Raw genomic sequence first — 23,626 nt, forward strand, 5'->3', positions numbered from 1 at the left:
TTCAATGGTTTTCCTGCAAATTCAAGTTTCTTCTTTGGATAAGAAACCATAAAATCTCAAGCAACAATCCTCCTCCCCCCAACTCTAGAATCTATGTCCCTTTGACTCAATCCCCTTTTCTTTTGATTTCAACGTTACATAAAATTTACATCATATTTACAAAGTGGCTAATACGAGAAACTTGGGTGGGCTATCATAATATTCCTCCCCCATGATGCAGGAGCATATTTCTCCTAAAACAACCAACATCGTTCGATTTTAGTTAGTAGTTAGAGGATTAAATAATATTTTTTCTACTATGGTTGAACTCCACCTTGATGTCATAATACTACAAGTACACCATTACTATTATAGTGTTGCAACTCCACCATTATTGATACAATGTTGTGAATCTACCTTATTGTTGTAGTGTTTCAACTCCACTATTTTTGTTACAATGTTACACTCCACCGTAATTGTTACAGTGCTACAACTCTACTTTACTATTACAACACTGCAACTCCACTTTGCTATTGCAATGTTGCGACACTACCTTGTTGTTATAGTGATGCAACTTTACTACAAAATTATGGATCATGCTTTAGTACAATTCCATGTCTTATAGGACTTCATTGTAAATCATTATGCCACCTATGTGAATAAATAATAACTGGTTTGAGAAACATATGAGGAAGTTGAACCATTATGATTTTTCAATTTCCAAATTTTTGTTTAAGAGAAAGTTACATATAGAGGATTGGGAAGGACAAGAAGAAGAGAAGAGACAATGAAGTTGAGAGGGAATGAAGGAATAGGGTAAGATAAATAGTTGAGAGTGTATAGTGGTGAAGCATGTGATGCTTATACAATGTCGTAACCTAGAATAGGAACATATACAAATTGAAAAAATAAAATTGTTGTTTATATGAATAAGAAATATAATTTATTGTTATATCTTATCTTGTTTCTTGTAACTCTGAATTCATCATTGCATTATTAGTTTTAAATATCTATTAATGCCAACATACAAGTATTTGTGTGCTCTATGTACTAAGATCCTATAGTTGGCTGTGTAGAAGATTTTATGGTCACCTATGTCAAGGTGTATCAAGCCCATGACATTGGTTTCTTGTTAGTGATTATATAGTATATGGTTGCTGGTGAGCTCCATTATTATAGCAATAATGCTACAACTCCTGGGGCTTCCTGTCTCTTAATTTTATCAACCCGGTAGTTCGTACAAACTTGGAAGCGACGGTGCTATATGCACAAGTACTAGCTCTTGTCGCAGCTGTCACTTGGTCAGCTGGCACAAGTCCACTAGGGCTCAAGCCAACTTCTATAGGCTCTCAGAAGAAGCTTGCTAAATGATGGACGAAAGCTAGCTCAAAGAAAACTAATCTATTTGGCAAAAATGAACTGAAAGCAAATCAAAGCATGGAAACCCTAGGAAACCCTAATCTGACTAGTCTAACCTCTATGATGCAAAGAATGTGAATGAAACTCCTACCAATGATGCCATTACTTCTAATAAGTGAAAATGTATGAATCTAAGCTGCTTGCATCTTAAAAGACATGTTTTTGTATTTTTTCTTTAAGTGGATGGAGTGATTGTGATTTTGTTCTTATTAGGGTTTGGTTGTGCAGAGGTGGTGCAGAAGGAAGGAAAGCGTGGGAAAGGTTGGGGAGGCTAGAAGAGGTCCCCAGGGAGCCTTAGCATCCGTCCACAGAGGTTCCTCACGTTCATAGGCTCAGCAACCGAGTGAGTGGCCTCCTATAGGATGTCTGCAGGGGATCCTACAGGAAACTCAGGGGTTTCTACAGGAAGTCTACAAATTGCTACAGGATGTCCTACCGTGGGTGTTTGAGGTGATGGTGAAGTGATGGAATGGTAGGGGGAGATATGGAGGGTGAAGATACAACTGGTGATGGCTCAGGAGTGGAGAAGTAGGGTGGAGAACGAGTGTATGCAGTTGGTTGATGGATGGAAGGCTACAACAACGAAAGGTATAGAGAATGAAGTTACGTGAGGAGTGGAAGAGTTTGGGAGATAACAGAGCGGAGCAGAGGTCAAGGATGTGGTTGTATGCGTGATCAAGACGAAGAAGAAGGTAATGGAATGATGAAGAGCAGTGTAAATAAAACAAATGGCTTATGATTGTCCTCAAGACGAAAATTCATTAACCTATGCTACCTGTGCTATGAACTCAATGAACAACAATATAAAGCGTGAAGAGAAATGTGCATGAAGCTGTGATGAAGGTGTATGGTGCAAGAGTGAAATGCATGGAAAACTCTATCATAACCGTGACTGTGTTGCAGCATGCATAAAGTAAAGAACTGCGTTTTTTGGTGGTTGGTGTAGACTGCACTCCAATCTCCAAACAGAGATGGCAGTGGAGGCTTTCTCAACCTTTTTCCTTGGAGCTCCAATGTATTATCAACCTGCTAGTCTAACTAAACAACTGAAAGCAATTCAACCATAAGCTGAACTCAGTCAATCTCATAAAAACTAACTCAGCAAACTGTAATTTCGAATTGCATGGTAAAGCAAGGAAATAAAGTGTTGGAACGAAAAGTAATTAACATTACAACACAGAGGAGATCTATTGCTCTCAGGTTGGGCCCTAACCTGAGAGCTATAGCTCCCTTAAAAGCTCAGAACTAGATCCAAATCTGGTTGCCTTTATTCATATTCAAAAATCTAATGTCATGCCAAAACTGGCTTACACAAAAACAAAAACCAAGCTTGCAACTCGTGCACAGCAATTACAAATATAATCCCAAAGTTCAAAAAGCTCCTAACATAGGCTACGGCCTGCATATTTATACACAATGAAGATCAGGCTGGCTTCCTCCATTCGTGGGGCTTGGCTGTCCAACTGAAGTCAAAACTGCTGTAAAACTGCTGATCCTGTAGAACATGTTGGCTGCCTTTGAGCTCGGTGGGGAGAGCTGTTGGAGCTCGGAGTTAAGGTGAAAATTACAAGGGAAGTCATTTAAGGTTGTAGACAACCTCCCTATAAACCTGCAATTTCCTCCTTGCTGTCTCCTTGTCTCCATTTACGTGGTCTTTTGCTCTCTTTAATGCCAAAAACCTGAAATCAACATGTATTAGCCACACAAATATAATGCCTGCCCTTCTTCCTACAAACACACGAATATACTAAGAAATGAATGCATAAACAGTAAAAGATGAATGGTTGAGCAAGTAAAATAGGCCAAAATGAGCCCAAATTGTACCAAAAATTGGGGCTCATCATCACCCCCCAGCTAAACCATTTGCTCATCCTTGAGCAACTCAGTCTAGATCCTCATCCTTCATGGCTTTCACTACTTCCCTTACATCCCAAGCTTCTGTGGTAATGTCCTCTTTGTTGATATGAAACCCAACTGTTCTGTCCACCTTTTCCCATTGTGCATTGTCATCTTTCTCTGTGCTACCTTCAGCCAATCCTAGCAGCAGTGGTGGGCTGAGTTTAAGGCCAATCCAGCTGGCCTGGAGTCTTTTCATGGATTTCTTGTAGAGGTTCACTCTTGCCAATGCTTCCCTCATCCGAGTTGGGGTATGGTATTCCCAGATCTTCAAACTATGTGCCAAGGTATTCCACCTGCGTGTGCATGCTTGAGCAGCAGTTTCTCCCAATAATCTTTCCATGTCTTCAAAGTGGGCTATTGCTTGGGCCTGTTGGTCCATAAATCTCAAGGAATCTGTGGGATCAGTAGACAACTGTTGGTGGGCTGAGATGAGGGCAACCGGATCCTCTGGTTCTTCTCAAATGAACAGTGGCTCGCTCACTTCTCGGTTCATGACCGATTTTCCTTCAGTTGCTCTCTGATCCTCATGATTTAACCATGAAGCAAAGGCCATCAACTTCATATCACCCAAGGCGATATTGGGATCCCAGGAGACTTCATTAGGCAAAACCAAATTGTGGAGGTAGAACTCTGCTAGTTTGTCTTTGTCTTCTGCCGAGCTAGTACTGCACAATTCAGAAAATTGCTGTGGGTTATGGATTTGTGCAATACCTCTTTGTGCCAATGTGTTTATTTGGAACTGCAGCCACTGATCCTTTAAGTACAACCCATAATATTTTGCAGGATGTCTGCACTGTAGGGCTTCCATGGCCCAACTGGCCATGCAGGCCAATTGTGTTTCCTTTTGTTTCAGCTGTTCTTTCAGAGCTTGCATTTCAATTTGGCCTTGTTGTCCTGCTTCCTGTAGAAGTGTTATTGGCTCCTCAAGATTGGTGGTTATCTCCTGTTTTCCTTGCTGCTCTTTTGTGGTGTCTTTGGAGGATGTTCCTACCCCTGCCCTTAGCTCCTGTAGCTGCAATTTCAACTTCTGGTTTTCTTCCTGTAGAAGCACACGTTGGCAATTAGCCACATGCTTAGCCAAGGCAAATTCACTCCTGACCTCCTTAAGTTGTTCTTGTAAGGGACCTATGTCTGCCACACCCTTGGACTTGGCGATCTGCATCCATGTGTGGGAACGAACCCTTTCCTCTTCCAATGCAAAAAATAGAGGTACAGTAAATCTTTGCGGTATGATCTTTCCCGCCTCCAAAAAGGTGTAGTAGGAGCTCAGATTAGGTGAAGGGCTAGGTTCAAGGATATGTTCTCTTTCTACCTCTCCAGGAGGTGCTAGCTCACCCTCCTTTGGTGACGAGGGTCCTTCGCCTTCCCTTTTTTCTGTTTCCTGTAGCCGGGCCAGAGTATCCTGTAGGACATTTTCGGCTTCCTGTAGCCGGGTTTTTTCATCCAACAGGTCTAACCTTTCTTGCCATGTGTTTTTCTTTGGACTTCCCTTCTCGTAGGTAACTGTAATCTTTGAGGGGGACTTTTCTTTGGGAGAAGTAGGGGTATCTTCGATGACAATTGGGCTGCTGGACTGCGGCTGTGGTTTCCCTGTTTTTATCCTAACACTTCTTCGGGCTTTAAAGTACAGAGGAGTGTCCCTCTTCCTCTTTCCTTTTGGCTTAGGTGGCGTGCTGAGGCCAGCTAATACAGCTGCTGCCTCCCTGGCCAGAATATCCACCTTCTTCTCCTTGAATTTTAATTTTGCATGGCTTCCTGTAGAAGCCTGTTTCTCCGTTTTCGGGCTTCCTGTAGAAGCCTGTTTCTGCGTTTTCGTGCTTCCTGTAGAAGCTGTTTTCGGGCTTCCTGTAGAAGCCTGTTTCTGCTTTCCTGTAGTGACAGGTGTCTTCACTTTAGCGTGCTTTGCTACAGGGATTTTATCTTTTTGTTTGATTGTGGGTGTTGGTGAGGTACTTGGGCTGACATGGACCGCCCCAACTTTGTCCCTTCTGCTCTTTGACCTTTTTTCCCTCGCTGACAAGATGGGGGAGTCAGCTTTTTCCTCAGCATCTTTTTCTTCGTGCTGCTTCTCCCGCTGTTGCTCCTGCACTGTAGTCGGGGTCCTTGGGCTGGTTTCCTTCTTTTCTTCGGCCGCTGCTTCTTGTTCTTCACTGTTGTGTTAGCGCTTGGAATTCACCTAGGCTGAGATAGACAAACTCTCAAGGCTACATCAAACCATTTCACCTCGTAGCTAGTCCTACGAGGTATGAGAAGGCTCTCTCGGGTCAGATTTAATAGATCTTATAATATAATTAGGCTGACCAATTAGAATCAAAGATATTAGGCTAGTAAATTGATAGGGGGTTTGGATTTAATGATTTTTGGGGTTTTTTAATGGAATGACAGGGCTTTTCTGGGCTACATGGGCAAAATCACAGCTTCAAACAGAAAAATATAATGACTACACAGGTTATCAACTAAGGCAAGGTAGGCATGCAATTTAACACCAAATCTGGTTTCAAACGGGATGGCAAGACTGGTGAGGAGTTAAGGAGGGCAGACAATAACTCTGAATCCTCCTTAAACAGTAGAAAACATCGAATGCGAACAAACTTATAGGAGGAGCATATAATACTATGAATTCCTACCTAATCACTTCATTTGTTCAGCTTGAAAGGGTCATGAAATGAAATGGAATATAACTGATTACATATGAGACAAAGGGAAAAACTTATGCTAAATCAACATACCACATGAATCTCAGCAAACAGAGCTGTGAAATTCCATTAAATTCTCTGCAGAAAACTGTACAATACAAAGCTCTCTGCTTCTCCAACAGCTCCCAGCGCTCAGAAAAAACTCTCCCTCCTTCCACTCCCTCTCTCACTCTTTTTACAAATAGATTTTTTAATACAATAAATACCTCTGTTGCCCAAAACAGGGGCGCAGTTTTACTCACATTACCAAAAATGAAACAAAAACCAGCTGGGGGAAAACCAATCGACCCCAAGACCTCTGCGCTATTTCCACTACAATATTAAAATTAGAAAGGAGAGTTACATCATCCTAAAATAATGCAGAGTCCCTCTTCCTCTAAATCTGCTCTAAATCTGCTGATGATTGGCTTATTAGGAGACAAAATCTGGAGGATCGAAATTGGCAAATGCATTTCTCTTGAATTCTTCTAATGGCCGACACATGGAACGAAAATCCAGTTTGCAACATTAATTAAAATCTGGGGAAATAGGAATCGAATCCTATTATGTTGTTCTGGCACCGTTTGAATAGCGGTGGCATTACACGTTTACCCTTGGCACTCTTCTGCTTCTCGTAAGAATCTAGTAACTTTTGGTGTGTAGACAGCATCAACAACAAGATCGTATGCCACCTGGAGCTCCACATCAACATAGTCTTGATAGCAAAACAGAGAAACATTAACATGACTTTTGGCAAATTGAACCGATAAGGAATTATCTGAGGAGCCGAAAAAATGATTCACTGTGTCAAAAATGGTTTTAAAGCTGAAGTTTTCAGGAAAAGACCCTGGCAATGCACACCAAATACCATCTGTATCCAGCTTTAAAGGCTTTCTAATTTTCTCTACAAGCAAGCGGGCATTTTGAATTATCTTCATGTCGTCTGAAATAAGGTTCAAGTTTGTTAACAAGAACATCACACTCTTCATCCGAAAGGCCTGTTCCAACTCTGCAAAAGGAGAGAAATCTTGTTGGGTAACCACTGGAAGTCGAATTCTGTGCAAGACCCAGTAAAAACTGTGCCACCTCTCCTCCACGGCGTCCAGATCCAAAATAACCACCTATGATGAGAACATCAAGATCAGATCCGGTGTTTATATAATCTCAGCTATTTTGGCATCATCCGTAAATACAAATTCTGGACGGCGTAGGAATTCCTCTACTTGCTCATTATCTGTGTAAACTCGTAGAAGTCGACCATCATTTGGACTGATGCTTTGTGTACAAGGATTTCCAAAATTGAGATGATTAAAAGTGGTAGCGTGAAATTTACAATAATGCTTCTTGTATACCTCAATAAAATAATCTTTTGGTGTATGAAACCAGGCTGTAAGGCGTGCAGAGCACTGCTTGTCCACCCCAATCCCGGGCAAATAGTCACGTAAGCATTCTTCACCCTTATGTGTATCATTGATTGGCCACAACAGAGAATATCTTATTGCTGAGGTTAATTTTCCATCTGGCATGAATAGAAATGGAGCAATTTTGAAATTTGGTATATCACTATGCCGCAATGCTAAACCAAGCTCATCCATCCCGTACCAAACAGGAGTTTCATCCAGCTTTTCTTCATCAGCAAGTCTGTACGTCATCAAATATAACCACATTGCATGAAGAATACGGTCTGCAACTGGTTCTCCAATGCACCATTCAGGAAGACGAGGTTGAAGCTTAGCATCAACAACATCCTTTTCTTCTTCCAGGATTTTAAAAACACTAACACCATTTAAGTCTGACAAACCGGGAAGGGATTCCACAATCCTTACTGCACTGCTTCCAAGGGGCCCCAAAATATCAATCTCCAATGATCGTAAATTTACAAAACATCGCAACAACTCCAACAGAATATCTTCATAATTCTGGCTCAATGAATTCCCTCGGAGATTCAATGCCGTGAGAAGTGGCAATTCCAAAGGATTGAACACCTTATCTGAAAGATTATGAATTCTTTGACATCTTTTAATATGTGTGTTCCTTGTTGAGTACCAAAAGGCTTCTCTGCTCCATAAATTCCAGCACAGAATCCAAGGGCCCATGCACTGTAGTTGGTAGTGAACTGAGAATTATGTATTTCTAACTCAGGTAAATATTCCAACAGAGTGTTTCTTAAAGCCTCACCATAGCTTTTAGAAACTGGATTTTCATTTAACCAAAGAGCTCGCAGCTTACTCAATCTACTAACTGTTTGTATAACTGCTTCCATTGTTTCCACTTTGTTACCCCAAAGATCAAGGCCAACAAGATTTGGAAACTTAGAAGTTAATTCCAATGAACATAGCACTTCATCATCGATGTCAAGCTCCTCAAGCTCCAACCACAGAATATCTTTGTCCTCTTCTTTAGCCTTACATAACTCCCTCTCTACTATGTCACGAGGGTTTTCACTAATCTGATCAGCTGATTCATGCCCCTGTTCACCAGTGACATCTTCACAAGTCCCTGGATCAAACTCGCCTGTTACACACATCAATCTACCCATTCTTTCAGCTAGTCTTGGAATTTCCTGCAGATCTGTACAATATGTATATCCTCTGTCTTTAACGCCAATATTGAGCCCATCTATGAATTGTCTCCACCATTTGGGGGAATAAGGCACTGACACTCACATTGATAAGGGTCTGGAAGAACTGTATTGCATCCTCATCATCCAAATCCAAACGGAACTTTTCTTGAAGCTTAAGAATCCCTTTCTCCGGATCAGATGCAATAGCAGGAATGCTTGCTCCATCGCTGCTAGTTTGAAGCGCTGAAGATAAAATTACATAATCTGCAAAGCAACATTTAAATGATTTCTTCTTCAAAACTCTGTTTTGAAGAAGAATCAATCTCTGAGATGAGACGGAGTCTAACATGTTGGACGACCCCGTTTCTTCCATCAACATTTTTATGTCTCCCTCTCTTGTTAAATTCCTGAATGATTCCCATGAGAGGGGAACCTTATATGAGTGGAGCGCGTCCTCCACAAGAAGCTTGATCAACCCATGGTGGGCGACTTGATCTGGTATGCCGTCTTTGAGCTTTGTAGTGCACTCAATCAAGGATTGTAACAGGAAATAAGGAATGCTCAATCTCTGCTCTACAGGAAGATCGATCCGGTGTCTTAATTCAGTGAGCAGCCTGAAGTGATATGCATACACGATGCTATACCGACCTTCACAGGTTATATACTTCATGATTTGCAAGCTGACTTCGTTCCATGGTGGCAACAAGCTTGTCCTTCTCACCCCATTTTTGTCCTCCGTGAATTCTTCTTCAGGTGGGAAGAACTCTTTCTTGGCCTGCTGGCTCAACTTTCTTTCTTCTTTATCCCACGGCAGACCCATAGGAAGTTCAGTGATTCTACTGATAGATTGCGGGGTGAGCTTGAGGCTTAGGCCTCTGAAATTCATTGTGGCCAGCGTTTTGGATTTTGGCCTCAGGGCCTGCAATAATTCCTCGGCCACTTCATCATCGTAACCCTGCAACTTATCACAAAATGATATCCATTGTGCTCGGGTGAAGAGCTCCACCACTTCCTGATTTCTCCTCAATTTGTATGAATCAGTGGGTTCTCGCCTAATAAACCCACCCGGCATGATGGCACAATTTTCTTAACCGGAGGTGGTGATGGTGGAAGAGAGTTTAGTTTTTGAGACAGAGTGTAGAATAATGCGCATAACCCATAAAATTTTATGACTGAGGAGCTCAACACAGTTTAATTACTCAACATCCTGTAGAATGCAGTATAGGCACAACAGACAGCAATTTCACCACTTTCCCTATGACCAGACGGTGAATGACAATTCTACCACCTTTAATCACCAGTTGCATGAAAAGTCCAGGGTTACCTCTTTAATTGGCCACCTTTTTACGTGAGGCACCCGCTTTCCTGTAGAAAACTGTGTTCCTGTAGGATGACAGCGTTCCTGTAGAATGCAGCGCGCGATTTTTCGGGAGAGTCTACAGTCGGTCTGCGCCTTGGGTGTGCTCTTCAACTGCTCTGATAGCCAAAGACTCAGCGTATCACACTGCAAAAGGATCAGGATCGCCGCTCGAGTTCAAACTGGTGGTTGGTGCATGCATGAATGCGATCTAGCCGATTAGATTTTGAATTCGGCGGAACTCGTGGCGCGGGGGGTGAGCTGTCCCCGCCGGACCGTTGGGTGACGTCATCCCCATCATTCAACTGTGCGTTCCCTTGCTGCCGCATCAATTCCCGCGGATCTACCGCCGCCTTTTTCTATTAGTCGTTCTTTCCCCGACGGGATTTCTCACGTGCATGCTGCCCATACGTTTTGTCCTGGCCGCCACTCACACATCCAACTAGACCATTCACTGACTGACGTGGCCAGCCAAATGGCCACACCGTCGCTCAACCCATTCACCTTTACGCTTAGCAATCAATCAAAGTAACATTCATGCAGTCTGAAGGAAAGAAGGGTTGAGACACTTACCTGCGTGGCTGTACACGGTGTTTCGGCTCTTTGGGATGCTGAGGACTCGATTTACCTGCTGCTGGCGATCTTACACAGTCCCGGAGGTTGATGTTCACGAGCTGCCGATGATGGATGGCATGCTTTGGTTGCATGCACCCACATTTCACTTCAGATGGCCTGCGCGGTGAACGGTATCCACTCTAGCAGGTTTAACGGTTACAGAACTCCCGCGGGATGTCTTGGCACCATTCTTCCTCCTCGAGTGCATGCTGCACGACGATAGATGGCCTCACGATCATGCTCTTGGTGCTTCTTGACGACTGTGATAAATCAGAGGTGAGATCTCCAGCGTTTGTTCCATTGACAGTTTGCTTTTCCTTGAGATCTCATCGATCTGCTTTGTTGATGCAGGTACTGTGTTGCATGTCGACAAGGATGGTGGAATAATGTTGCAGCAATGTGCATGGTTGACAGTGGTGGCGTGCATGCATCCAAACCCACCCTTAGCCGCCAGATCTGTTCATGAAATGCATTCTGGGCCGTTCTGAGCTTCTACAGGAAGTTTCCTGTAGAAATACAGAGCTTCCTGTAGAAAGGCAGCTCCTCCTGTAGAAAGTCTGCACCTTCCTTTAGAAAATCCACATCTTCCTGTAGAAAATCCGCGTCTTCCTGTAGAAAATCTGCGTCTTCCTGTAGAAGACTCAAGCTGTAATGAAAGTGCACATACCTTGAAGAAAATGAGCATTCTTGGAGGAGGTGCTGGTGAGGTGTCCTGGCTGCATGATAAGGACCCTTGGCCTTGAGTTGAGAGGCTTCCTCTCCTCCATAGAACACCTGCAATCTGCATGCAACTTTCACATAATAAACTTGCTGATCTTGGTTTTTTTCTTTTTGTTTTTTTTTTCTTTTTTTTCTCTTTTTTTTTTTTTTGAAAGATAGCAGGGGCGCCTCAATGAGGTTTTCACCCCTACCACCTGCCTTGGGCGCCTCAGAAAGGTTTTCACCCAAGGATCTTTATCTCTTTTCTCTTCCTTTTTTTTGAAAGATAGCAGGGGCGCCTCAATGAGGTTTTCACCCCTACCACCTGCCTTGGGCGCCTCAGAAAGGTTTTCACCCAAGGATCTTTATTATTTATTTATTATTTTTTTATTTTTTTTAGATTCTTCAGGGTGTGCCCAAAGCAGGGGCAGAACCCTTCTCTATGACCAATACTGCCTTCTCCATAGTTTTGATGAACTCTTGTCTTGAGGGAGGCTTCCTGTAGATCTTCAATCAATGCCCATTGACAAGCATGGGGATGGCTTCCTCATCAATGGTCCGAATAAGAACAGATCCATTGTCATGACATTTTTCCACTGAATATGGCCCGAGCCATCTGGTTCTCAGCTTCCCCTTGAAATCTTTGTATCTGGAGTCATACAACAAAGCCCAATCTCCCGGCTGAAATTGCTTGTCATGGAGATGTTGGTCATGCCACACCTTTCTCTGAAGTTGAACCACTTCTGAGTGAAGGAGGGCCTGCATGCGGTGCTCATCCAGTCCATTCAGCTGCAATAGCCTTTCTTGTTGTGCATGGCTGAGATCTAGATCCAGCTGAGCTGCCATCCTCAAAGTGTTGTATTCGAACTCAATGGAAAGCAAATCTTTCTTCCCATAGACCAACTCATAAGGTGTGAAGCCGGTGGTGGTCTTCCAAGTGGTGTTGTAAGCCCATGTGGCTTCAACCAGGCGATCTGCCCAGTCCTTTCTGCTGCTGCTCACCACCTTGGTCAAGATCCCTTCTAATGCTCTATTGGTGACTTCCACCTGCCCATTTGCTTGAGGATGATAGGGGGTGGAATTCCTATGCTTGATCTTGTGATGAGCTAGTAGATCTTCAACCAGGTTGGAGGTGAACTGGCTCCCTTGATCGGTGACCAACTCTCTTGGATAGCCAAACTTGTAGAAGATGTTTTCTCTTAAGAACTCGGCCACCTTTTCTTTTGTTGCTGCTTTGATTGCTTTGGTCTCTGCCCACTTTTTCAGGTAGTCAGTGCACACAATGATGTAAGACCTTTGCCTCGAAGGAGGGTTGATTGGGCCCACAAAGTCCATACCCCACTTCTCAAATGGCTCAAGAGTCACTTGAGGTTGGAGAGGCATCTCATCCCTTTGGGTCGGTTTCCCCATTCTTTGGCATTGGTCACACTGGCTGACGTATCTTCTGACATCTTGATGAAGTGTGGGGAAATAGTAGCCTGCCTGCAGGATTTTGAAGGCAGTTCTCTTTGCTGCAAAATGTCCTCCACAAGGCCCATCATGACAGGTGAGGAGGATGTCAAAGACTTCCTCCTCCCTTACACAACGCCTTAAGATCTGATCGGGGGCAAGCTTGAACAGATTTCCCCCGATCCAGGTAAATGAGGCACTCTTTCTGATGATTCTGCTCTTCTCTCTCGAAGACAGATGCGGAGGGAACTGTGCTGAAACAAGGTAGTTTGCTATATCAGCAAACCATGGAGAGAGTACTGAGATAGCAAACAGATGTTCATCGGGCATCTGGTCATCCACTATTCCATCCTCACCTGCAGACAAATCCAATCTCGATAAAAAGTCAGCAACAACATTTTCTCTACCTGGTTTGTCAACAATGGTTAGGTCAAACTACTGCAATAAAAGTAACCATCTAATAATACGAGCATTCACATCTGGTTTATTCATTAAATATCGGATTGCAGCATGGTCAGTATGTACAAATGTTTGATAACCAGTGATGTAATGTCGGAACTTGTTCAGTGCATGGACCACAGCTAAGAATTCTTTCTCGGTTACAGTGTAATTCAGCTCAGCTTTGGACAAGTTTTTGCTAATGAAGTAAATGGCATATGGAAGTTTTTGCTCAACTTATCCTAAGGTTGCACCTATGGCTTTGTTCGAGGCATCAGTGTGGATGTGGAAAGGTAGGGCCCAGTTTGGACCTCTCAGGATTGGGGCTGACACCAACTTGTCTTTTAATTCATTCAAGCTTTTCTGACAATCGTCAGTCCAATTAAACTCCACATCTTTTGCCAACAGGCCAAACAATGGCGAGGCTAGCTTGTTGAAGTCTTTAATGAATCTTCGGTAATATCCTGCTAATCCCAAGAAACTCCTAACATCCCTTACCTTTTGTGGAGGTGAAACCTTCTTGATTAGAGCAATTTTGTTAGGATCCACCTGTAACCCTTGGCGAGAGATGGTATGGCCTAGCACGGTCCCTTCAGTCATTAGGAATTCACATTTTTCAGGACTAAGGGACAAGTTCATCTCGATGCACTTAGTTAGGACTTTTCCCAAATTGGACAATGCTTCGTGGAAGTTAGCCCCGTAAGGAGTAAAGTCATCCATATAGATTTCTACTGCATCATGGACCAACTCCGAGAAGATGCTTAAGACAGCTCTCTGGAAGGTAGCAGGAGCATTGCATAGCCCAAAGGGAAGGACACGGTAGGCAAAGGTACCCCAAGGACAAGTGAAGGTGGTCTTATCTTGGTCTTCCGGGCTGATTTGAATCTAGTTGTACCCGCTAAACCCATCCAGGAAAGAGAAGAACTTCTTTCCTGCCAGTCCATCCAACACTTGATCTATGAAAGGTAGAGGGAAATGGTCTTTCTTGGTAGCTTTGTTCAGTTCTCGGTGGTCCACACAGATTCTCCATTTCCCGTTTTTCTTGGGAACCAAGACCAGAGGGGACACCCATTCAATATCTGAGATGGGGTAGATGAATCCGACATCCAACAATTTCTGCAATTCTTCCTTGACAATGTCCTTAAGGGCTGGATTCATTCTCCTCTGGGGTTGCCTAACTGGTTTACAATCCTCTTTGATGTATATGTGATGGGTACAAACCGAGGGATGGACTCCTTTCATCTCCTTATAGCTCCAAGCAAAAGCATCTAGGTGGCCGGCCAACAGGTTACACAACTCCTTCTCCTGGGAAGGAGATAGGGAGGAGCTGATCTTTAATGCTCTCTTAGGGCCGAACTCCACATTCTTGACTCTGGGAGTGACAGGGTTGGTTGTACAAAGATCCACCAAGGAGCTAGCTTGGGCATCCTCCACCAACTTCTCTAAGGATAGTGCACTGGAAGGTGGATTCTGGATCAAAGTCTCAATCAAGTCATCCTCGGTTGGAGGGTCTCTTCTAGTGGTATTTAGGGTGCACAGAGGTGCTGAGTACACCTCGTCTTCCTCTCCTTCTTCTAGCCAAAGTGGTAAGTCATGCTCTAAGGAGGGTTGGGCAGGAGGGTATAGGACTAGCTGCTTAGACATGGGACCATTTTTGATGGTCATGTTTCCTGCACGACAACTTATGTAAGCATCTGCAATAGCTAACCAAGGCCTTCCCAAAATGAGAGGATATCCAGTAAGCTTTGCCTTTGGTTGCAGAACTAGGAATTCTGCAGGGTATTCCCAAGAGTCAATAGAGACCAAGACATCCTCCACAATCCCTTCGGGAGTCACGGTGGAGCGATCTGCTAGTTGGAGTACTGTCGAGGTCTTCCTCAAGGAATCCTGAAGATTGAGTTTGATGTGAACATCTACTACAGGACTTCTGGGATCTAGATACTTGGGGCAGATGACTTGTCCTAGCATAAGGTTAGACAGTTGTCCTATGACATTGATGGTTGAAGCATCTTTCTTTCGCCTGCCTGGGTGTTTGAAGCACTTTTCCTTAACCAGTTTGTTGTATATGGGCACATCCTTGATGGCTTGGAGAAGTGGTATTTTCACACACAACTGCTGGAGTTCTCCCAGAAGCTCATCCTCCTCTGGGTTGGGTTGTGTGGTGGCTGTTAGTCTCTCAAGAAAGGGTGGAATAGCCTTTGGTTCACTTTCCTGTTTATCTTCCTCATCCTCTGGGGGAGGAGGTTGGCGATCTGGAAGGGTCTTTCCAAATCGAAGGTTGATCTCCTGGATCTCCACAGCATAGGTAGGACATGATGTTTCCCCAATGTATACCTGCTGAGCCTGTCTATTGTTGGGGTTCGGGTTCGGTTGAGCAGGCATTTGAGGTTGCCTTGGAGGAGCAGGAGGTAAAGGCTGAGGTTGAACTAGTGGTGGAGGCAAAATGGCAGGAGGAGTGTTGTATTGGGGCCTCCACCTCGACTGAGGTTCACTCCACTGAGGCTGTGACTGGGCATGTGAATGATATGAATAAGAAGTAGGTTGAGCAGGGTACTGAGGTGGATAAGACCATGGAGGAGGCATGGACCATGAAGGATGAGCAGGGGGACCCCAAGAAGGCATGGGAGTCGATTGGTTGGGGTTGTAATAAGCTTGTGGTGCCCCTTGCATTCCCTACTAATAAGGTCTAGATCCTTGTGGCCTCCTTTGGTTGATGAAGTAGAGAGGTTCAGTGGGGGCTTCGGTCCCTTGGTACATGGATTTAAACCCAGGTAAGGTTGGACACTGATTTGTTGGATGGTCCTCCTCACAAACGAAACACACTTCAACCGAATGCAATGGGCATTCGTTCTTAGGGTGTCTTCTGGTGCACCTAGGGCAGAAGACAGCCAAGGCTCTCTCAGCTTCTTCTTTCTTCTGCTGGATCCTGAATGTGTCCAGCTGCATGGCAATGGTCTGTCTCACCTCACTCTTAAGATCTTATAATTGGTTTGTAAACTCATGTTTGGAGAAAGGGACACCAGTGGAGAGGAGATTTCCTCTACCTCGTTTCCTAGCTGCCCTGGAGTGATTCCTAAACACAGTCTTGATGTCCTCATAAGGCAGTTGGTAAATGTCCCCCCCAGCTAACATGTGAAGGGTATCTAAGAGATCTTCAGGGACTCCTCGGAGTAGGACCAACTTGAGGGATTCAGGGTCAAGTGTGCACCTGGCCCGCTTATAGCTAAGCTGGAACCTCTCCTCATAATCCTCTAAGGACTCATCATTTCCCATGGTCATCCGAAAGATTTCTCCCTTGGTTTCCTTAGACCTACAGTAATCCCTATACTTGGTATTGAAGGCTTGCTGCATCTGAGCCCAAGTAGTGATACTATTCCCAGGTAATCCCATGAACCAGCGTAATGCTGCATCCTTAAGAGTTGAAGGGAAAAGCTTCAGCTTTTGCTCCTCTTCAGTATAGTCATAGGTTCTACAAAGGACAGCAAACTCAAAAAAGAAGGTATCAGGATCCTCAGTGGTCAGTCCATGGAAGTGAGGCAAGGTGGAGGGGCTAATGTTCTTCATTTTCATCTCTCCATTGGTCTCTCGGATGGGGAAGGCACCTTCTATTCTCTCATCTTCTCTTCTATTATCAGCCATGGCTTCAGATGGAGTGGTCTCTAACTCTTCTTCTTCTATAGGATCTTGGTATATCTCAGGATGTTCACCTATAGGTTCCTCTGGGTCACTGTCACCAAAGAAGAGAGAAGGGTGACTTAGTGATGTGGTGGGGGTGTTGGGTAGGAATTTGCCTGATTTATCTCGGTTCCTACGAGGCATGAAATGGAAAGGACTTTTCTTTTTTTATTGCTTTTGATTTTTTCTTTGGTACCTGCAAAACTGAAACAGAGTGATCTACAACTAACTATCTTGCTCAAATGAAATTGCGGAATTGAAAGGCTAATCTAGGAAAGCAGGAAATACTAGTCTATGAAAGCAGGAAATGCTAATCTATGAAAGCAGGAAATGCTAATCTATGAAAGCAGGAAATTCTAATCTATGAAAGCAGGAAATGCTAATCTATGAAAGCAGGAAATACTAATCTATGAAAGCAGGAAATGTCTATGCTACTTTTGCAGAATGGAAATGAAATAAACTATTGAGCAGAAGCAAGAGTAAGAAAGTAGAAGAAAAGCAACAATTACTAATACTCTGACGCTTCCCCGGCAACGGCGCCAAAAAGATGGTGAGCTCCAGTATTGTAGCAATAATGCTACAACTCCTGGGGCTTCCTGTCTCTTAATTTTATCAACCCGGTAGTTCGTACAAACTTGGAAGCGACGGTGCTATATGCACAAGTACTAGCTCTTGTCGCAGCTGTCACTTGGTCAGCTGGCACAAGTCTGCTAGGGCTCAAGCCAACTTCTATAGGCTCTCAGAAGAAGCTTGCTAAATGATGGACGAAAGCTAGCTCAAAGAAAACTAATCTATTTAGTAAAAATGAACTGAAAGCAAATCAAAGCATGGAAACCCTAGGAAACCCTAATCTGACTAGTCTAACCTCTATGATGCAAAGAATGTGAATGAAACTGCTACCAATGATGCCATTACTTCTAATAAGTGAAAATGCATGAATCTAAGCTGCTTGCATCTTAAAAGACATGTTTTTTTATTTTTTCTTTAAGTGGATGGAGTGATTGTGATTTTGTTCTTATTAGGGTTTGGTTGTGCAGAGGTGGTGCAGAAGGAAGGAAAGCGTGGGAAAGGTTGGGGAGGCTAGGAGAGGTCCCCAGGGATCCTTAGCATCCGTCCACAGAGGTTCCTCATGTTCAAAGGCTCAGCAACCGAGTGAGTGGCCTCCTACAGGATGTCTGCAGGGGATCCTACAGGAAACTCAGGGGTTTCTATAGGAAGTCTACAAATTGCTACAGGATGTCCTACCGTGGGTGTTTGAGGTGATGGTGAAGTGATGGAATGGTAGGGGGAGATATGGAGGGTGAAGATACAGCTGGTGATGGCTCAGGAGTGGAGAAGTAGGGTGGAGAACGAGTGTATGCAGTTGGTTGATGGATGGAAGGCTACAACAACGAAAGGTCTAGAGAATGAAGTTACGTGAGGAGTGGAAGAGTTTGGGAGATAACAGAGCGGAGTAGAGGTCAAGGATGTGGTTGTATGCGTGATCAAGATGAAGAAGAAGGTAATGGAATGATGAAGAGCAGTGTAAATAAAACAAATGGCTTATGACTGTCCTCAAGACGAAAATTCATTAACCTATGCTACCTGTGCTATGAACTCAATGAACAGCAATATAAAGCGTGAAGAGAAATGTGCATGAAGCTGTGATGAAGGTGTATGGTGCAAGAGTGAAATGCATGGAAAACTCTATCATAACTGTGACTGTGTTGCAGCATGCATAAAGTAAAAAATTCTTCGTTTTTTGGTGGTTGGTGTAGACTGCACTCCAATCTCCAAACAGAGATGGCAGTGGAGGCTTTCTCAACCATTTTCCTTGGAGCTCCAATGTATTATCAACCTGCTAGTCTAACTAAACAACTGAAATCAATTCAACCATAAGCTGAACTCACTCAATCTCATAAAAACTAACTCAGCAAACTGTAATTTCGAATTGCATGGTAAAGCAAGGAAATAAAGTGCTGGAACGAAAAGTAATTAACATTACAACACAGAGGAGATCTATTGCTCTCAGGTTGGGCCCTAACCTGAGAGCTATAGCTCCCTTAAAAGCTCAGAACTAGATCCAAATCTGGTTGCCTTTATTCATATTCAAAAATCTAATGTCATGCCAAAACTGGCTTACACAAAAACAAAAACCAAGCTTGCAACTCGTGCACAGCAATTACAAATGTAATCCCAAAGTTCAAAAAGCTCCTAACATAGGCTACGGCCTGCATATTTATACAAAATGATGATTAGGCTGGCTTCCTTCATTCGTGGGGCTTGGCTGTCCAACTGAAGTCAAACTGCTGTAAAACTGCTGATCCTGTAGAACGTGTTGGCTACCTTTGAGCTCGGTGGGGAGAGCTGTTGGAGCTCGGATTTGAGGTGATAATTACGAGGGAAGTCATTTAAGGCCGTAGACAACCTCCCTATAAACCTGCAATGTCCTCCTTGTTGTCTCCTTGTCTCCATTTACGTGGTCTTTTGCTCTCTTTAATGCCAAAAACCTGAAATCAACATGTATTAGCCACACAAATATAATTCCTTCCCTTCTTCCTACAAACACACGAATATACTAAGAAATGAATGCATAAACAGTAAAAGATGAATGGTTGAGCAAGTAAAATAGGCCAAAATGAGCCCAAATTGTACCAAAAATTGGGGCTCATCAGTTGCAGAAGGACTTAAGAGGGATTATTTATTGCACTTGTTGGAAGGTATGTTGTGAGAAACTAAGCCTAGATAAAGTTTGTGAGTGTTGGTTAGGTTGAGGACCACTACACAACTTGTAGGAATTCCACCATGTAAAGAAGGAGTATCATGAGGAGGTGCAAGGAATCGAGAATTGGTGGAATTGAGGAAGAGCATAGAATATCTAGAAAGTAGGAGACTTGGGGATGTTGAATTAGACTTAGAGTTTAAATATGAGCTTGAAGAATAGAGAAATGTTGAGGAAGTAGACCCAACATTATATTTGTGTTAGAAATTAATTAACAAAGCAATGAAAGACATAAAATATTACAGAAACACAAACATAGAAGCACATAAAACAAGAGAGACATAGATATATGTGGTTCACCCAATCTGGGCTACATCCATGGAGAAACAACCGATCCTTCCTTTTATATTATCCAACAAAATGAAGAGATACAACCTAAAGTACATCCGTTGTAATTTTCTCTTCGCTCTCACATAGTCTCCTCTCTCTTTCTCACTTAGAATAATAATACATAGCTACAATATAATTCCCTCAATAAACCAAGGGTTTCCTACTAGGGAAAAAACCTAGATTAACATAACTTATACCATCAGATCATCCACCTAATGAACGGGCCAGATTGACTATGAAATTAGAATATTTTGCAAGGTAAAATTTCATCTATTTTTATCTTCGGGGTGTTGCCCCTGAAACCTGGCCAAGGGGGTCTCATAAAATTTCCATCCCCTCACCCCCCCCTAATGATGATCATATGGGTGACATTACTACCCCATTAGGAACAAGGATCCAACGCAACTGAAACAAAAAACTTTTGAACAATCAGGAAGATAACCAACGTCCACACCCAATAATCTCCCACTTGGAGAGTAATTATATAAAATCCATCGTTTCTTCACTTGCTGGACAATGAATCCACTTAGTCCTAGTTGTTTCTCATATTCATCATCATTCTTGACGGCCAATTGAAACTCACTAGAAGCTCAATTTCTCCCTGGTTATAACCTTTTCCAATATATCTACATGATTTTTGCTAGTGTGTATCTTTTCCAGCTTCAATTGTCCATCTTCCAACACCAACCATATGAAATGGTACTTGAGCGATATATGTTTATTCTTAGAATAAAATACTGAGTTATTTGTAAGATGAATGGCACTCTAGACATCACTATATAACATGCCCATCTCCCGATTCTTGTCCAATTCATCCATAGACCTTTATAACCAAATCATTTCTTTACTAGCCTATGTAATAGCAACATACTTTGCTTTCATTGTTGAAAGTGAAAAGATTCTTTGCAATTTTGAAACCCAACTGTCAATTGTTACACCTACAGTAAACACATGCCTTATGGTACTCCTTTTGTTATCTCTATCACCTGCCATATCTGTATTAGCATATCCCTATAGAAAATTGTTTGAACCTCCAAAACATAATGCTTGATTTGTGGTACCTCTCAAATACCTGAGAATCCACTTGTTTGGTCTTAAGATGAAGACTATTAGTGGTAGAGTTATTAGCCTTAGTCATCTGTAGCCTTAGTTCTAGCCTTTGAGTTCATGTAGTCACTTCCATCCAATGCTTCTTATAACTACCATTGCATGTGCAATATCAAGCCTTGTGCAGACCATTGCATACATTAAGCTTCCAACTGCTAATGAACATGGAACTTTACACATATAATCCATATCTTCCTGGGTCTTGGGACACATCACCTTACTTAGTTTGAAATGGCTAGCCAAAGGTGTACTAATTGGTTTTTCATTATGCATATCAAATCTTTCCAACACCTTTTCTATGTACTCACTCTGAGACAATGTTAATTTGTGATTTTTTTGTCTCTATTTATTCTCATACCAAGGATTTGTTTTGCAGCACCCAAATCCTTCATTGCAAATGAATTTTCCAATTTTCCTTTGAGCACATTTATTTCCTACATGTTAGACCCTGCAATAAGCATGTTATCTCCAATCAATAGAAACATAATATAGATACCATCATTTTCCCTCTTAAGATAAACAAAATGATCAGAGTGACATCTAGTATAACCTTGTTCATACATAAACCTGTCAAATTTTAGATACCACTGCCTTGGAGCCTCTTTTAAGCCATACAAACTCTTCTTCAATATGCACACTAATTTCTCCTTCCCTTTGACCTCATACCCTTGCGATTGCTGCATATATATTTCTTCCTCCAAATCCCCATGGAGAAAGGTTGTATTTACATCTAACTTCTCAATATGAATATCTTCTACTGCCACTAGACTTAAAATAGTTTTGATTGAAGTCATTTTAACACTAAGAGAACAAATTTCATCAAAATCTATACCTTTTTTTTTTCAAATCCCTTGACCATAAGTCTAGCCTTATACCTCTGTTTACATCAACCTTCTTCCTTCAACCTATAAACCCATTTACTCTGTAATTTTGCTTTACCTACAAGAAACTTGACTAAGTCCCAAGTTTGGTTATGCATCAAGGAGTCCATCTCTTCTTCCATGGATTGCTCCCACTTCTTCCTAGTTTCTACCTCATTTCTTCTTCATATCTTTCCAGATCACCAAAATCAGTCAACAATACATAATATAATGAAGGAGAGTATCATTTAAGGCATCTCCTTATCCTAGTAGATCTTCTAACACCACTTTTAGGTGTTTGAGGTGCATGTTGTTGTTGTGGTTGTTGTTTTTGTGGCTGCTAATCATTATGATTTTCAGGCACCTTTATTTTTTCTCTAACCTCATCAAGCACTGTGTATTCTTTTTTTTCCTTTTCCTGTTTCTTTCCCTGCATATGATCCTTATAAAAGACCTTTTCATTGAATATGACATCTCTGCTCCTAATGATTTTGTGATTTTCATAATCATATAAGCGATAACCAAAATAATTAACACTATAGCCAGTAAAGGTACATTTCTTTGATTTTCCCTCAAGCTTTCTTCTATTTTATTTATTATTGTGGACAAAGGCTTCATAACCGAAAGTCTTTAAAAATGAGTAGTTTACCTTTTTACCCATCCATGCCTCCTCAATAATACCACCATCCAAGGAAGGGAAATCCTACATGCAATCTCATGCACCTTGCACACTCCATGATTTCCATGTTCGTCCTTTCTGACACACAATTTTCTTGTGGTGTTGCTAGAACTGTCTTCTCTCTATGAATTTCATGCTCTGAATAGTAGTTATCAAACTTTTTGTTTCAGTATTCACCTCCATTATCTGATTTGAGAAACTTCAACTTCTTTCTTGTCTCCTTCTCAACCAAAGCTTTCCATTTCTTGAAAGTATCAAATACATCATATTTATTTTGAATACAATAAATCCATGTTTTCCTAGTTGCATCATCAATAAAACTAACATAATAGTGAGATCCACCAAGAGATGATACCTGAGCAGGTCCTCATACATATGTATACACAAAGATTTACTTTTTTTGCTCTTATTTTCCTTCCCAACTCTAAGAAATCTAACTCTCTTATGTTATCCATAAACACAATTTTCACAGAAATCCAAATCAACATGCTTCAAACCTAACAACATATTTCTTGAATGAAGAATCTGCATCCCCTTCTCACTCATGTGCTCGAGCCTATGATGCCAGAGTGTCATATCTGCTCTTGTGGAGGTTAAATCATTAACATAATTAGAAATAGCATTGCATAAATACAATATACCAACATTTTCTCCTTTTGCTATTACCAGGGCTCCTTTAGTCATTAGGGGAATTTTGAGGTCTAAAATGGGCCTCCTAAGAAAAATGTGCAACCAAAATAAACTTTATAAGAACCAATAGGATTTAAGATGATGATGTCAACCATGGGGGATGATTCACCATTTTCGGAGTAAAAAGGTAAAAAGACTAGAAAATAATAAAATAATAAAACTATTTTTTCACCTTGTATTTTCAACTTATCTCCCTAACATTTTACTCAAATTTCAAGCAAGAGTACTCATTGGATGAAAAATTTAATTCCTCATCTAAGGAGTACCCATGTTGCATACTTTCGATGGGCCATACTACATGAAAAATGAGAAATACATGAAAAAAGGTGATTGCAATCACATTTTTCGTGTATTTCTCAGTTTTCGTGTAGTAGGGTCCATCAAAAGTATGCAACATGGGTACTCCTTGGATGAGGAATCAAATTTTGCAT

At 42.1% G+C, this 23,626-nt stretch overlaps 1 pseudogene; it reads right to left on the reverse strand.

Annotated features, from left to right (window-relative positions):
* Positions 1-7,126: 7,126 nt before the first annotated feature.
* LOC149258973 (uncharacterized) overlaps positions 7,127-23,626 on the reverse strand; it is a 32,263-nt pseudogene continuing 15,763 nt past the window's right edge.

The sequence above is a fragment of the Pinus tabuliformis genome, chromosome 6 (assembly GCF_031772625.1).
Source record: "Pinus tabuliformis cultivar Carrire ecotype Pingquan chromosome 6, CPIR1, whole genome shotgun sequence".
In the NCBI taxonomy this organism is placed as follows: Eukaryota; Viridiplantae; Streptophyta; class Pinopsida; order Pinales; family Pinaceae; genus Pinus; species Pinus tabuliformis.